Source organism: Sciurus vulgaris (genome assembly GCF_902686455.1).
Source record: "Sciurus vulgaris genome assembly, chromosome: 8".
NCBI classification, from domain to species: domain Eukaryota; kingdom Metazoa; phylum Chordata; class Mammalia; order Rodentia; family Sciuridae; genus Sciurus; species Sciurus vulgaris.
The window spans coordinates 58,815,574-58,828,894 of record NC_136468.1 but is presented as its reverse complement, the minus strand read 5'-3'; the positions used below and the strand labels follow the sequence as shown (position 1 = coordinate 58,828,894).

General features: G+C 33.7%; 1 long non-coding RNA gene across 1 annotated transcript; it reads right to left on the bottom strand.

Annotated features, from left to right (window-relative positions):
* Window positions 1–7,575: 7,575 nt before the first annotated feature.
* LOC306667440 lies at window positions 7,576–12,070 on the bottom strand. The gene is made up of 3 exons (XR_013765550.1): window positions 11,970–12,070; window positions 10,740–10,894; window positions 7,576–8,555 (listed from the first exon to the last, which is right to left on the bottom strand). It is a non-coding gene; the product is annotated as an uncharacterized lncRNA (long non-coding RNA).
* Window positions 12,071–13,321: the final 1,251 nt, after the last annotated feature.

The following is a 13,321-nucleotide window of genomic DNA, read 5'->3' as shown; positions in this document are numbered from 1 at the left end:
TGGAATGATGCAGGCTTCACTAGTTAATACAAAATTAACAAGAAAATCAATACATAAAGTTAAATAATATAATTAAATGGGATAAAAATGTAATCAATACATAAGCTTAAAAATGATTAGTCATTCTTACCATAGGAGTGTGCACAGTAAGATGGTTTCCTTATCTTTTTCTCAGAAAAATCATGTTACAAGTTTCAAATTTTAGTGTAAGTTTTATCCTAACTGTGAATATTAATTTATAGATATTTAAAATTTCTGACTTTTCTTATCTTTGGACAACAAAATAATAAAAAAGATGCTCAAAAAGTATATTAGATTGGATTCCTTCCAAGGCAAATGCTGATACAGTTTATCCTATGGTACACTTTTTAGAATATCTCCTTGGGATCAAACTTTTGGAAAGAGAAAGGAGGGGATAGCAGTTGAACTTCACAGAGAGAGAGGGTGTACATCTGCCCATGTGCTTCAGGCTATTCCAGCAAGGAACGTCACAGATTATATAGCCCAACTGACTTGTTCCAAGTTGGGTCAAGATTGGGAGCTTTTTCTACACCATGTCCAGACTGATGGATACACCTTCATATCTATTAACCATTGACTGTCGGCAGCTGTGGATGGAGCACAGCCTTGAGTGGAGCATTGTGGTGCAACTGAGGCCATCCTGAAAGAGCTGGCAGCTGTAAGCTGTTCACTGATAACACTCTCTGAGACTCTGACAAGTCCCTCTTTGAAAAGGTCCATGAAAAAATGCTCAGTATCACTAACCTTCAGAAGAATGCAAATCAAAAACATGATGATGAGTTGTCACCTCACCTCAGCAAGTGGCTTATCAAAAACACTAATGATAACAAATGCCAGTGAGGATGTGGAGAAAAGGGAACTTCTGCACATTTTGGGAAACAGAAATTGGTACAGCCGTTATGGAAAATAGTATGGAGATTTCTCAAAAAATTAAAAATAGAATTACCAGATGATCCAGCCCTCCCAGTGTTAGCAGCTGAAGTTGGCATGTCAAAGAGACCTGGGCACACCCCTGTTTATCGCAGCAGTACTCACAATAGCCCAGAAAGGGCAACAACCTAAGTGTCCATCAACTGATGAATGGTTAAAGAAAATGTGATATACAGACACAACAAAAGCTATTCAGCCATAAAAAGAATGAAACTGTCATTTACAAGAAGGATGGAGTTGGAGATCATCATGGCAAGAGAAATAAGCTAGGCACAGAAAGACAAATATTAGATAATTTTACTCATATGTGGAGTCTAAAAACATTTATTTTATAGATATTGAAAATAGAACAGTACTTAGCAGAGGCCATGGGGAATAGGTGGGGGTAGAGTAGAAAAATATTGATGAAGGGATACGGAGTTACAGTTAGATAAGAACACGTTCTGTTGTGCTATTGCACCGCAGAGTGACTATGATAACAATGTACTGACAATTCAAAAAAATAGAGGAAAAGATTTTAGAAGTTTTCAACATGAGGGCAGGATAAACATTTGAGGATAAGTATGTTTAATGTGATTTATACAGTGTAGACGTGTACTGAAATATAACATCGTATCCTGCTAATATATATAATTTTATGTTGTAGGGATCAGTTATAAATACATAAACAGAGAGATATTAGTGTAACTTCTTATTGCCTGTTGTGGTGACTTACATTATCTTTAAAAAAAAAAAAAAAACTGTATTGCTTCATGAAACTTCTCAGACAAGGACAAAAACCTTAGCAAGGTGAGTTAAACATTTAAGGAGAAATGTTGACAGGTGATAAATTAATAGATTTCATTTTGTTGAAACATTCTGTCTATTTTTGAAGGCCATTATTTCATTAGGGAAACAGTTTAAAATTAATGTATCTGTTGTGTATAATAGCTAGAAATAAATACACTATATAAGTCAGGCGGTTTGGATTTTCAAGCTAATTTAGACAATTTGTAGGGTGGAAAAAATGAGGTTGTGTGTTTGTCTTGACTTTCAGGAAAACGTTTGAATGTTAGGTTTTGTTAAATGATCACTTAAGATTTATGGTTCAATGAGTCTTCCAGAATGCCACCAAAGGCTGTTGTGGAGTTCTGCTTCTATTTTCCAAAGGACAGTGGAAAGTGTGTAGCTGTAATCAACAGCATTTTTGGATTCAGTGAATTGGAGACCATTAATCATATGATTTCAGAGTGGGGATTTAGAATTAAAGAGCATGAAATAAAGTTGGTGAAATGGTGGTCCACAAGCCAAACCTGCCTGTTGTCCACTTATATCACATACATTATGAGGTAGTTGCTACAGATTCGATTAGTTGCTATTTCAATCCTGGTCTGGAGAAGAATTATACTTTCCAACCTCACAGACATTAGTCCTGGCCATTTGGCTCTTTTGGCATTCAAAATATTATTGGCTTGTTTTGGCTTTAAGAACCACTGGATGATTTGCTACATTTTCTTTCTCCTCTCCTGCAATTCTGTCAGACTGCAATGGCTATAATATGTAGTATGAAATCAGGAGAGCCAACCTGTGATAGGTATGTAGGATGGATGAGAAATAAACCTAGTTGCTGTAAATAATTCATATTTTCAAACTGCTAGTTACTACAATATAACTTTACATATTTTCATAGATTAACCAACATTTATAACACAAAAATTGTAAGTTTGATCTACTTGTGCCAATTGTTTCAGCACTAGTGCTAGTATTAGTAGTGGCTGTCCCTTCAAGTTAACAGTGCATTCTCCAGTTTACCAAAGTGTCCAGACAGCTTTTGGTTATACACCATCCTTTGTAGAAAAGCAGGTTTTTAGCTTGCTGTAAGACTTTCCTTCTCAATCCAACCATTTCATGTTCATTGTGAATTCAATTTGAAACAGTCATATAATATTACTTGAAATTCTTGAAACATTTCCATTAATGTTAGAAATAAAACAAATATACCCTACCATTGTTATATAACATTTTGTTGGAAATGTTAAGCATTCACACACACACACACACACACCACCCCTAATGAATACGAGAAAAGATGAGGCAAATTTCTTAAGGATTACAGAAAGCAGTTGTCTAAAAGTAAACACAAAATATTTAACATAATTATTAGAAGTAGCATGGGAGGACAAATATGTTTTATAAGAGGAAATACATCAAATTCTAACATTCACTCTATGTGCTAATGCAATATAATAGAAAAATAAATTTACCAAAATAATACAGTGCTGAAAAGGGCAGGAAGGGGAAAGGAGAAAGGATTGTTAATGGATACAGAAGTGTAGTTGAATAGGAGGCATAACTTTTAATGTTCTCTATCACAGTAGGGTGATCAATTAATTTATGTATTTAATACAGTTATAATAAAAATCTAAATACTATTTTAGGAACCATGGCAAATGATTCTAAAATTCTACTGAGATACTACTGAGACAATAAAAGTGAAAAAACAGCAGGAAAAATTATGAAAGATAAAAAAAAACATCGTTACAAGTCAAAAATTAAAATAAGCAATGAGTGTGATAGATATTGTATTAAAAGATAGAGAAAGCAATGAAAAAAGAGAGACCCAGACCCATAAAAACTAGAGAATTTAGCATATTTCTGAGGTGGGAATTTTAACAATGAATGAAATGTGTAAGTGTAGTATGACTTTGTAAGCCAGTAATTCCCCAAGGAAGGAACCACGAAGCTTACACTCAATTACATAAAAATGCAAACCATGGCTTTTCCTGTGGTAGTTAAGGAACCATTGCAGTTTCAGGGATGCATCCTTCTTTATTAGGATCCCAGAAGAAGAGGGCTTCCCACTGGCATGGTCTCAGATAAACTCTAATTTGTTCTGATTGGGCCATATGCTCATCCTAGACTAATCACGGAAGTGAGAAAAAGGTTCTCTGATTGACTGAAGCTTGGTCACATGAATCTCTTTATGCATCAGTTTACCTGAGTCAAGGGACCTGACTGTGGTAGAAAGGCAAATTTCTCAGAGTTCTGCTCCTGGACAAGTGACAGCTAGGCCACACTGCTAGCCACTTGTCCATAAATGACTATGGACAAGAATGAAAACTTAGCAGAAATTTTCTTCACCTTGATTTTCAGCAAAATTAAGAAAAAACCCTCAAAGAAAGAAAGGAGCTGCTTAATGCCTCTGGGTTCCTTGTAGAGGCTTGTTTGAATTTTCATATACAATGAGTGGCAGTCTGCCAGTAGAGGCACTGTGAATTTCAGCGCCTCTTGAATTTCAGTGCCTTTACTGGCAAAAGTACACTATTAACCTGTTGAAGGAGACATGCCATCACCTGGTATTCTACCTGCTCTTATGCAAAGGAACTTTTTGCCTCCTTATATTTTCATATTCTATGTTTAATTTCTTATTGTGTCCTTGACCTTCCCTAGAAGATGAACTGGCTTCTGGATATTAAAGGCATGTCATTTAATGTACACCAAAAGACAGAAGTAAAAAAAGAAGAAAAAAATAGATGAAAAATAATAGGCACCAATAATGAATTAACTGTAAATTAGTGAAGCATGAAGTATTTTTCATTTTGATTGCAGTGATTTTAAAATTTATACTATTCTAACTGGTTGAGAAGATAGAAAAATAGCTCCTTTCATATACTGTTTAAGATACTTTAAATTGGTGATCTTTGTGTAGGGCAATCTAGCATGAATTTATCAAACTTTTTATTTTTTTCCTCCCCTCTGAGGGGCTGGGGATTCGAACCAGGGTCCTTGCACATGCTAGGTGAGCGCTTTCTGACATGAGCTATCTCTTCAGCTCCTATCAAACTTTTAAGAGTAGATTTTCCTTAAAATATTAATACCTATTTTACTAAAATAGTATTTTTACTCTTGGAAAATTTATGTTTATAGAAACAGATACATATAAATATGTACATATTTGAAACATTAAATACATTTATCAATAATTTAGGAATTGATGTGAAAAACTAAACAGGAATTTTAAAATACTTGATTGACCTATATTATATTTTCATAGAAAAATATTTCCTTCTTCCTTAATTTTTAATTTGAGTATTTAAAATTATTATTGTTGAGATTTAGAGTTCAATTTGGAGAATGAGTGCTTATCTCCAACTTAGATTTTTTCCAAAAGGGTTTAGAGTATTTAGTCTAAAAAAATTGTATATGTCATTAATCAATTATACTCAATATACTTTGAGAAAGTCTATATTGTTAAAATTTTAGAGATATGTACTAATAGAAATATGTTGTTAGATTTCTTCATTTTGAAAGAGAGCATCTGGGTAATATAATGTGTTCTATTTTATAAATTTATGAGGTGATATTGGAACTATAATTCATGTTCAGGCCTACAAAATACTGGAATCACATATATTTTAATGAAACACATGTATTATGTAATATAGTTCATACATATTATTTGGTACCCATATTGGTAAGCCCTGAATCACCAATTTTTTACAGTAAGTTGAATGGTAAATATAAATTACATTATTAGCCATTATGACAATATTAACTCATAAAACCTTAAGATTGGTAAATACTATCCTAACAGTTCATTTTGCATAAAACAACTTGATAATTGGATACAGATGACAGTTTAACTCCAGGATAATCAATGAACTAAACCGACTCAAAATCTAAGAATTTAGCAGATGCACATAGACTATCTTTTTGGCAGATATTTAAAATGAAAAATCTTAAATTTGATATGAACATTTTCTTTAATGGTAAAGTGAAATGTACATTATTTAATATAAAATTTTCTTAAAGAATGGTAAAATTATGGCATTTTCAGACAAATGGATGAAATTGGAGAATATCATGCTAAGTGAGATAAACCAATCTCAAAAAAACAAAGGACAAATGATCTCGCTGATTAGCGGTTGATGACACATAATGGGGGAGTGGGAGGGGTTAGTGTTAGTGTTAGGGTTAGGGTTAGGGAGGGGGGCAAGAATGGAGGAAGGAAGGACTGTATAGAGGGAAAAGAAGGGTGGGAGGGGTGGGGGGAAGAGAAAAATAACAGAATGAATCAAACAACATTACCCTATGTAAATTTATGATTACACAAATGGTATGCCTTTACTCCATGTACAGAGAAACAACATGTATCCCATTTGTTTACAATAAAAAATAAAAATAAAAAAGTATTGAGTCTGAGGATCCTAGGGTCATGATTTTTTTCCTGAAATAGAAAAAAAAAAAGTGTCTTTAGTTCTAGGAGGGTGGAATATTTTCATATCTATTTTAAGTAAAATAACCTAAATTATTCTTTAAAATAATTAATTTTCAAGTCCATGTTTTAGAAATTGGATTATTGCTATTAGCAAAAATACTTTTTTAAAATATTTTCTCAGCACAATTATTGAAAAGATGGTCTTTATATTTGATTTTGATTAAAGGAATGCTGTTAATTCTTGAAGAGCCAAGAGGAAATAGTTAGGTTGTGTTACTTTACTGGATATTGCTTCTAAGATCAGTCTGGTTGACTTGCTTAATGACTCAGGCATTATCATGAAATGTTTCCAAACACTACCACCCATACAGAGCAAACATGCTTTCCCAAATGCTGCTCTGCATGATCAAAAGCCCACATTCCATTCATTGTTCATTATACTCTTATAGGGTTATGTCAGTATTTTACAGTGTCAATTGAAACCCTTTCATCATTAGCCAAATGGTTACTTAAAAAAAAAAAAAAAAAGAAGAAGCCGTTGGAATTAGCACATAATTTAGTTTTAAATGAAAAAATGAAATAATTTCCAAGTTCAAATTTCCAATTCAGATCCACATGAGAAACTTACATTATGCGCACACACACACACACACACACACACATACAAACACAAATCCTCATTTCTAAAATTGTAAAATATATGGAGTCCTTGCTTTAAGAAGCCTTAAATCTTTGTACAGGGTTTATCAACCACCATTATCACTTCGATACCCCTCCAAATGTAACAGACTCTGCTGGACCTATATGTAGTCACATCCTGTAAGAAACAGCACCTCAGAAATTCCAGGATCTGGATCATAACTGCTTTCCCTGATAGTCTCACTGGAAGGGGGTGGAAAACATCTAGTAATCATAATATTCATTGAACATTTATTATTACCTAGTATTTTTAAAATGTATATTTTAGTAGATATAACACACAAAAATCTCTAAATTTAGAAACTAATATGAATCTAGGTTTTTTTTTTCATGAAATGATTTTAACAAATTATTTTCCCATGTTCAAAATTAGTGCATGATTGGGTCATAATTTACACTCTGATCTGCCTGTCTCCAGAGCCACTGTTCTTAACCACTATATAGTACTTCCTTTGATAAATAACAATAATCTGTGCTCGTGTTGATAAATACAGTGCTACGAAAGAATACCATTGTAGAATTTTTCATGAAACAATGCAGAAGAAATGATATATTTTAAAAAATTTTTGTGTCATTCACCATGCGGAAATTTTTCATAAGAGTAATGACATTTGAACATCATCTTCAGATAATTAGAAGTTTAAGATACAAAAAATAATTTGGGATATTTCAAGACAAATGTATACCGTGAGGAAAGATGCAGGTATGTTTGGTGAAGCATAGTCACTGAGGATAAAAAAATAAATTGTATTTATGTGGACAGTTGCAGATATTCGTTTTTGCATTCTTTAATAGCTATATCATCTCATGTATTTTGGGGTAACATATATAAATAATAATTATAATGTAATTTGATAATTCTAGATTAAGTGTGTTTAAAATGCAAACAAGATTACTAAGGAAGAGCCATTAACTTTTCCATTACAGTACAGTGTGATTTTTGTAGACATGGGAGTATTTGATTATTTCTGTACAGAAAACAAGGAAAAAAGTCAATCTAATCAGAGGGAAGCTAAGCAAAGATGTGAATGTTTGAAATAGCATTTTGGATGGAGAGAATGCCTAAAATGTCTCATGTATGTAGACCCATTGGGGTTCATGGAGTGGGGAAGAGATAAAGATTGTCAGGTGGTAAAATTCAAGAAATCCTATGTTTCAGAAATAACATCATATTTGCATTTTAGGAAATGTGGCAATGTGGAATTTGTGACGTGAAAGAGATGTAGAGCGGAGAAAACAATTAGAGGAAAGTTAAACACTAATACAGATTTGAGATGGTGAATCTGGCATTAGGAGAGGAATTGGAAATATGAGATGCAAATTGAGGTAGAAGTGCATGGACAGGGCATGAGTCATAGAGAGAGTGGGTGAGTTCGTGGATGACACAGAGGACCAGCTACATAGGAACAAAGTAGGCATCCAGGGTCCACATAGGGGGATGTGCCCATGCCATGACTGTAATAGTAACATAGTGAATACTGTGCCTCCCTTACAGTGAGGCCCGGACTTGTCATTTGTGCTGAGAGAACACTTTCTGGAACCTGCTAGCTCACCACTTCGTAACTCTTCAGTGTAGAAGAATCCTCTTTGGCACAAGTTTGTTTTTGGACTCTTCTCAGTCTTCACCAGATTTACCCTCGTGAAGCCAATCTTTGTATTGTTTTGGGACAGTCATAATCCTCAGAAAATCAGAAAGTGAATCTTGTACCTGCTAAGTGAATGAAAAGGAAAGTATCTTCAACCTCCCCTTCCAAGCATTAATAAAATCAGTTTAATTTTTCTTCATGAACTAAGACAATGAAGATAGATTAATACAAAGGGGAGGGATGGGTAACACAATTCTTTCTACCGTGTAGAGTTTTAGTGAAGATGAAATGCTACAATAGATATGAAAGGAAAGCTACTTTATGGACTAATAGAAACTCAGTTTTTTTTTTTTTTTTAATCATCACTCATTTGGCATCTGTAATGTATTGGTTTCTTTTGCTACTTTATCATCAGTTAAGCTGGAAAACTCCACAATGGTAGCTAATTAGTAATGAGTGCTGAACTGTGTCTCTGTTTCCTGTAAGCGTCCAGTATCGCCTTACATTGTAGGTTCACAGTTTGTGTTTATTGACTCATCCTACGAAGTCTTAAATGTGTTTGGTGGTAAAATATCATGGAACTTGAATAAATTAGGGAAAATGTGAAGGGAAACATTGACTTCACTGTCACTGTTATGACTACTTAGTCATAAAATGCTCAAGGAAATTTTCTTTGACAGTGCCAAGCAAACAAATATAGTGTTAGTATAAAATCATTTCTGGTTTCTGAAGAATGACACTTCATTATACAATCCAGATCTAAGTTAGCAAATGATCTTGCTCTAAATTTTTTCTTTTCAGTTTTTTTTTTTTTTTTTTTTTTTGGTACCAGGATTGAACCCAGTGAGCCACATCCTCAGCCTCCCTTTTTAAAAAATATTTTATTTTGAGACAGGGTCTCACCAAATTGCTTAGGACCTTGCTAAGTTGTGAAGATTGGTTTTGAACTCATGATTCTCCTGCTTCAGCTTCCTGAGCCACTAAGATTATAGGCATGCACCACCACACCTGGCTAAGTTTTTTCCTTGATATAATGTAAAACTCCTTATTTGCTGGCAAAGCAGGAGTTTAGTGTGGTAAACTAAGTTTAGTGTGATCTCATTACATCAATTAATGAGGAGGTAGAAGTTAATTTTTATAGTTTAATTCAAAATATTTACAAATCTAATCAGAAGTCAATTTTCAATTTTCAGTAAGAAAAAGACAAAAATAGTCATGGCTTCATAATTCCAAGTTCAATGTCTTCTATAAAACTAGTGAAGTGATTTGATTCTGTAGTTAAGAATAACAATTTAGTTCTCTACTAATAACTAGCATAAAATGTGTTCTAGTTGAGTTGTGTCAAGGTAGAAGGATGATATAACTGTTATTTATTATTTAACACATACATCACACACACACACACACTGTTTAATGATGAAACATAGAAATAATAAAAATAATATTCAGAAAGGGGAAGAGTAGAAGACACATGGTGGATACTAGTCCATTTCAATTCTGAAATCCCAAAGGGAAGACATTGTGAAAATCTCCAACCCTGTGCATGGGAAGTAGGGTACACCTGTATTAAATTCTAATTTATATCCTCACATATATTATTTTATCCATAAATCTTTGATTGCCAATTTACAAACTTATTTTACTCCTTTTCTCCTTGGCCATAACTGAAGAGAAGAGTGAATACCTTCCTTGGGGCTGAAAACCCTTCAGAGTCCTCTTCAGGCTGTAGGAAATTGATTTCTCCAGGGTTATTACTATTATTATTTTTGTTATTTATTTGCTTTAAAATAAAAGAAATCATAGCTCCTTTAATCCAAATTTCTGATTTTTTGGTAATAAAATTCTCTTAAATCAGGAGATTGCTGACTTGCTTTATTCTAATTTTGCAAGTACCCCTTACCCCATCCCCAAAGTTTTTCTCCAGATGTAGTTCTCAAATTTCTTCATTTCATTTCCTTTCACTAACTTGTCTCTCTCTTAATTTAGTGGTAACCACCTATTTAGAAAAATCAGTGGGAAGGCCATACATACACTTATTGATTTTAGCCTTGATTTGTTGTGTTCTGAAATATTTTACTGCATCTTTGTTATTAAATCCTTTTAAAATTACATCAACAATTTCTTGGAGTTATAAGCAGCCAGCTTTCCCAAATATGGGAGGCATGAAACTTCAGGGCTCTTTCTTTCATTTTATTTCCATTTACAAAATGGCCTATTTATTCTCAAGTTCCTCTCTTTGATGGCAATGCTTTTTAAAAGTAGTCAATAAAATTCAAGGAACACAAATGTAGTATGAATATACTAACAATCTGATGGTATTTGGAGGTGAGGCACAGGAAGGTATTTGGGTCACGAGAGTGAAGTCCTCATGAATGGGATCAGTCCCCTTTTAAGAAGGCAGAGATCAAGTTTGTTCCTTTTCCACGATGGTTTGTGTGGACACACATGAGATATCTGTAGTCTGCAACTCAGAAAAAGATAATTTACAATTTGATTTAACAAGTTGATTTCTCTTTGGGTGTTTTGAATATGTGGACTATAATTTTGAAATGTTTTTTTCTTTCCTGGCTGTCATAATGTGTTCTCAAACATTATAATTTTCATCAATTTAGCATTGTTGACTTTAGTGTCAATCAACAGAAAGTCTTTTTGGTTTTCTAATGTTCATTCCTAGTGTCACAGTGATATTATTTAAAAATTATATATATATTATATATGTATATGTATATGCACACCTTCATATATGTGTGTGTGTGTGTGCATGTGTGTATATGTGAAAGTGTTTAAACATTTTCCCAACTGACTGGAAAGCACAGTAACAATGTATTTTTAGCTTAAATCTAAAGTGATCATTCAATCTTAGGTCCTAAATCCTAGAAGATCACTCCCAAAATGTAATAGTTATAAACCAAAGAGGTCCATAATTCAGTTTTTAAAAATATGACTAAGAGAAATGATGATAGATAATAATTTAAAATGAGCAAGATTTCATATTAGCATTTCTTAAAAAAAAAAGAAAAGGTAAAATCATACCAACCCAGGTCTAAGAGAAACACTGTAGACAGACTGAGTTTTGGGATACATGATTCAATGCTTATCAAAAATGAAAAGTTACAGGGATTTTATTTTTATAAATTTAAATGGAGGGATTTATTTTTCTTTTCTATTTTCACCCTCTGACTTATAATGCTGAATTCTTGACATATTTTATTAGATTATTTTACAGAATAGGTAACTGAAACATGTATTCTGAAACTATGAAAACTATTGAATCCAGTTTTATTAAAGATCATAATATATTTAGTTACCTTTAATATTTCATAAGAAATAAAACTCCCCATTCTTTTATAATAGCAAACTGCAGAGTAATTTTGCACAATCCACAGTATGCATTAGCGTATCTGCTAAGAATGTGCTGAAAGGAATAGTGAGAAATTTCCTCTCTTATTAATAACTTCTTCACCAGATTACAAAAAAGAAAACAACCAAAATAGTATCACAATAGTAACAGATCTCCTTCCAAAGCATGAACTTACCACTGGTTTCTCTTTAATACTATTAAATCAGAATATTTGGGAAGTGATTTTCAATGATCACTACTGCTGTATGTGTAGAAGAACACTGATATCAAAAGCAGAATATTCCTTAGGGAGGTACCTTTCACTGGGCAAGTGTGGGCATGGCCTGGGAGTCAATGTTAATATTATTCTTTCAAGTGTTTTTAACGTACATAAACATGACCTTTTATTGACTCATTTAAGACTCTTAGTGGAAATTTTCTAGTTCATGTTACAATAACTGATCTTTAGGGATTCAAGTGGGCAATTACTCAACTAAATAAAGTGATTGCTTTTCTAATCTGCTCTTGTAATGTTTGGTTAACATGTTCAAAACAAAGCACATAGTGACACTATTGCTCGTTTCCTTTTTCTCATGAGTCATATGGGACTATCAATGAATTCCTGCAGTGCTGTTATAAACTGAATCTTAGAGACGAATTATGTTTGAAGTTCTGTGCAAATATCACAAATGTGAAGTTGGGAAAAAATTGAACAATGTTATTTTAATATTCCAATTGGCAGAGCACATTTTTTTCAAGACTCTAAGAAGGAACATATTTCCCTCCTGATTTTAAATTTATAATTAAATTTTCACGTTCCCTGTTAGACCAAAGAAACATAAAATACTCAGGGAGCAAAACCATTAAAGATAATCTTCATGCGTTACCGAGAACCGCTGCTTGCCCCAGGGCTGCTTCAAGCGGCTCCAGTTACAGACGAAAACCGGGGCTTCTTTGCCAGGCTTGCTCCAAGCGGTTCGGCGCAGCGTCTTGCTCTTTTCGCTTACCTAAAACCACCGCTTCTCCCGCTTACAGCCCAACCAGCAGGACAGAAGACATGTATACTTCAAAAGTTCATGAAGCAGCTTCCCCTTTATTCAGATAACATACCCTCAATATATAAGCAGTCTCATGCATAAGCAATTGTAACCAGATATGTCCATCCAATCCTGTTAAAGGTCAAGCAATCACTCGCTCGAGCATACATGTAAAGTATATCTGTCCACGCTCTAGGCAGCTGAACTGATTATAATACAGCCAATTGTAAACGCTTCTGCCTTTCTCCAGGCATAATCAGATTGCTGTTTGCTCTCTGCCAGTTGCCATCTTTGGATGTACGTGGTGTAACCCTGGGCCCCGGGTTCCGCCCGCCACAATGCATATCTGAAAGACACTTTCTTGGGGCTTCAGGTATCAGTACTGAGTATGATTTTTTTTAAAGTGAATATTCTGGAAATAACCCTCACTGTCACAGAACATTCAATTTCAAAGCAGAGGTATGATTTGAAAAAGGTTGAAGAGTTTTGGATTGTGTAACCAGAACAGAGA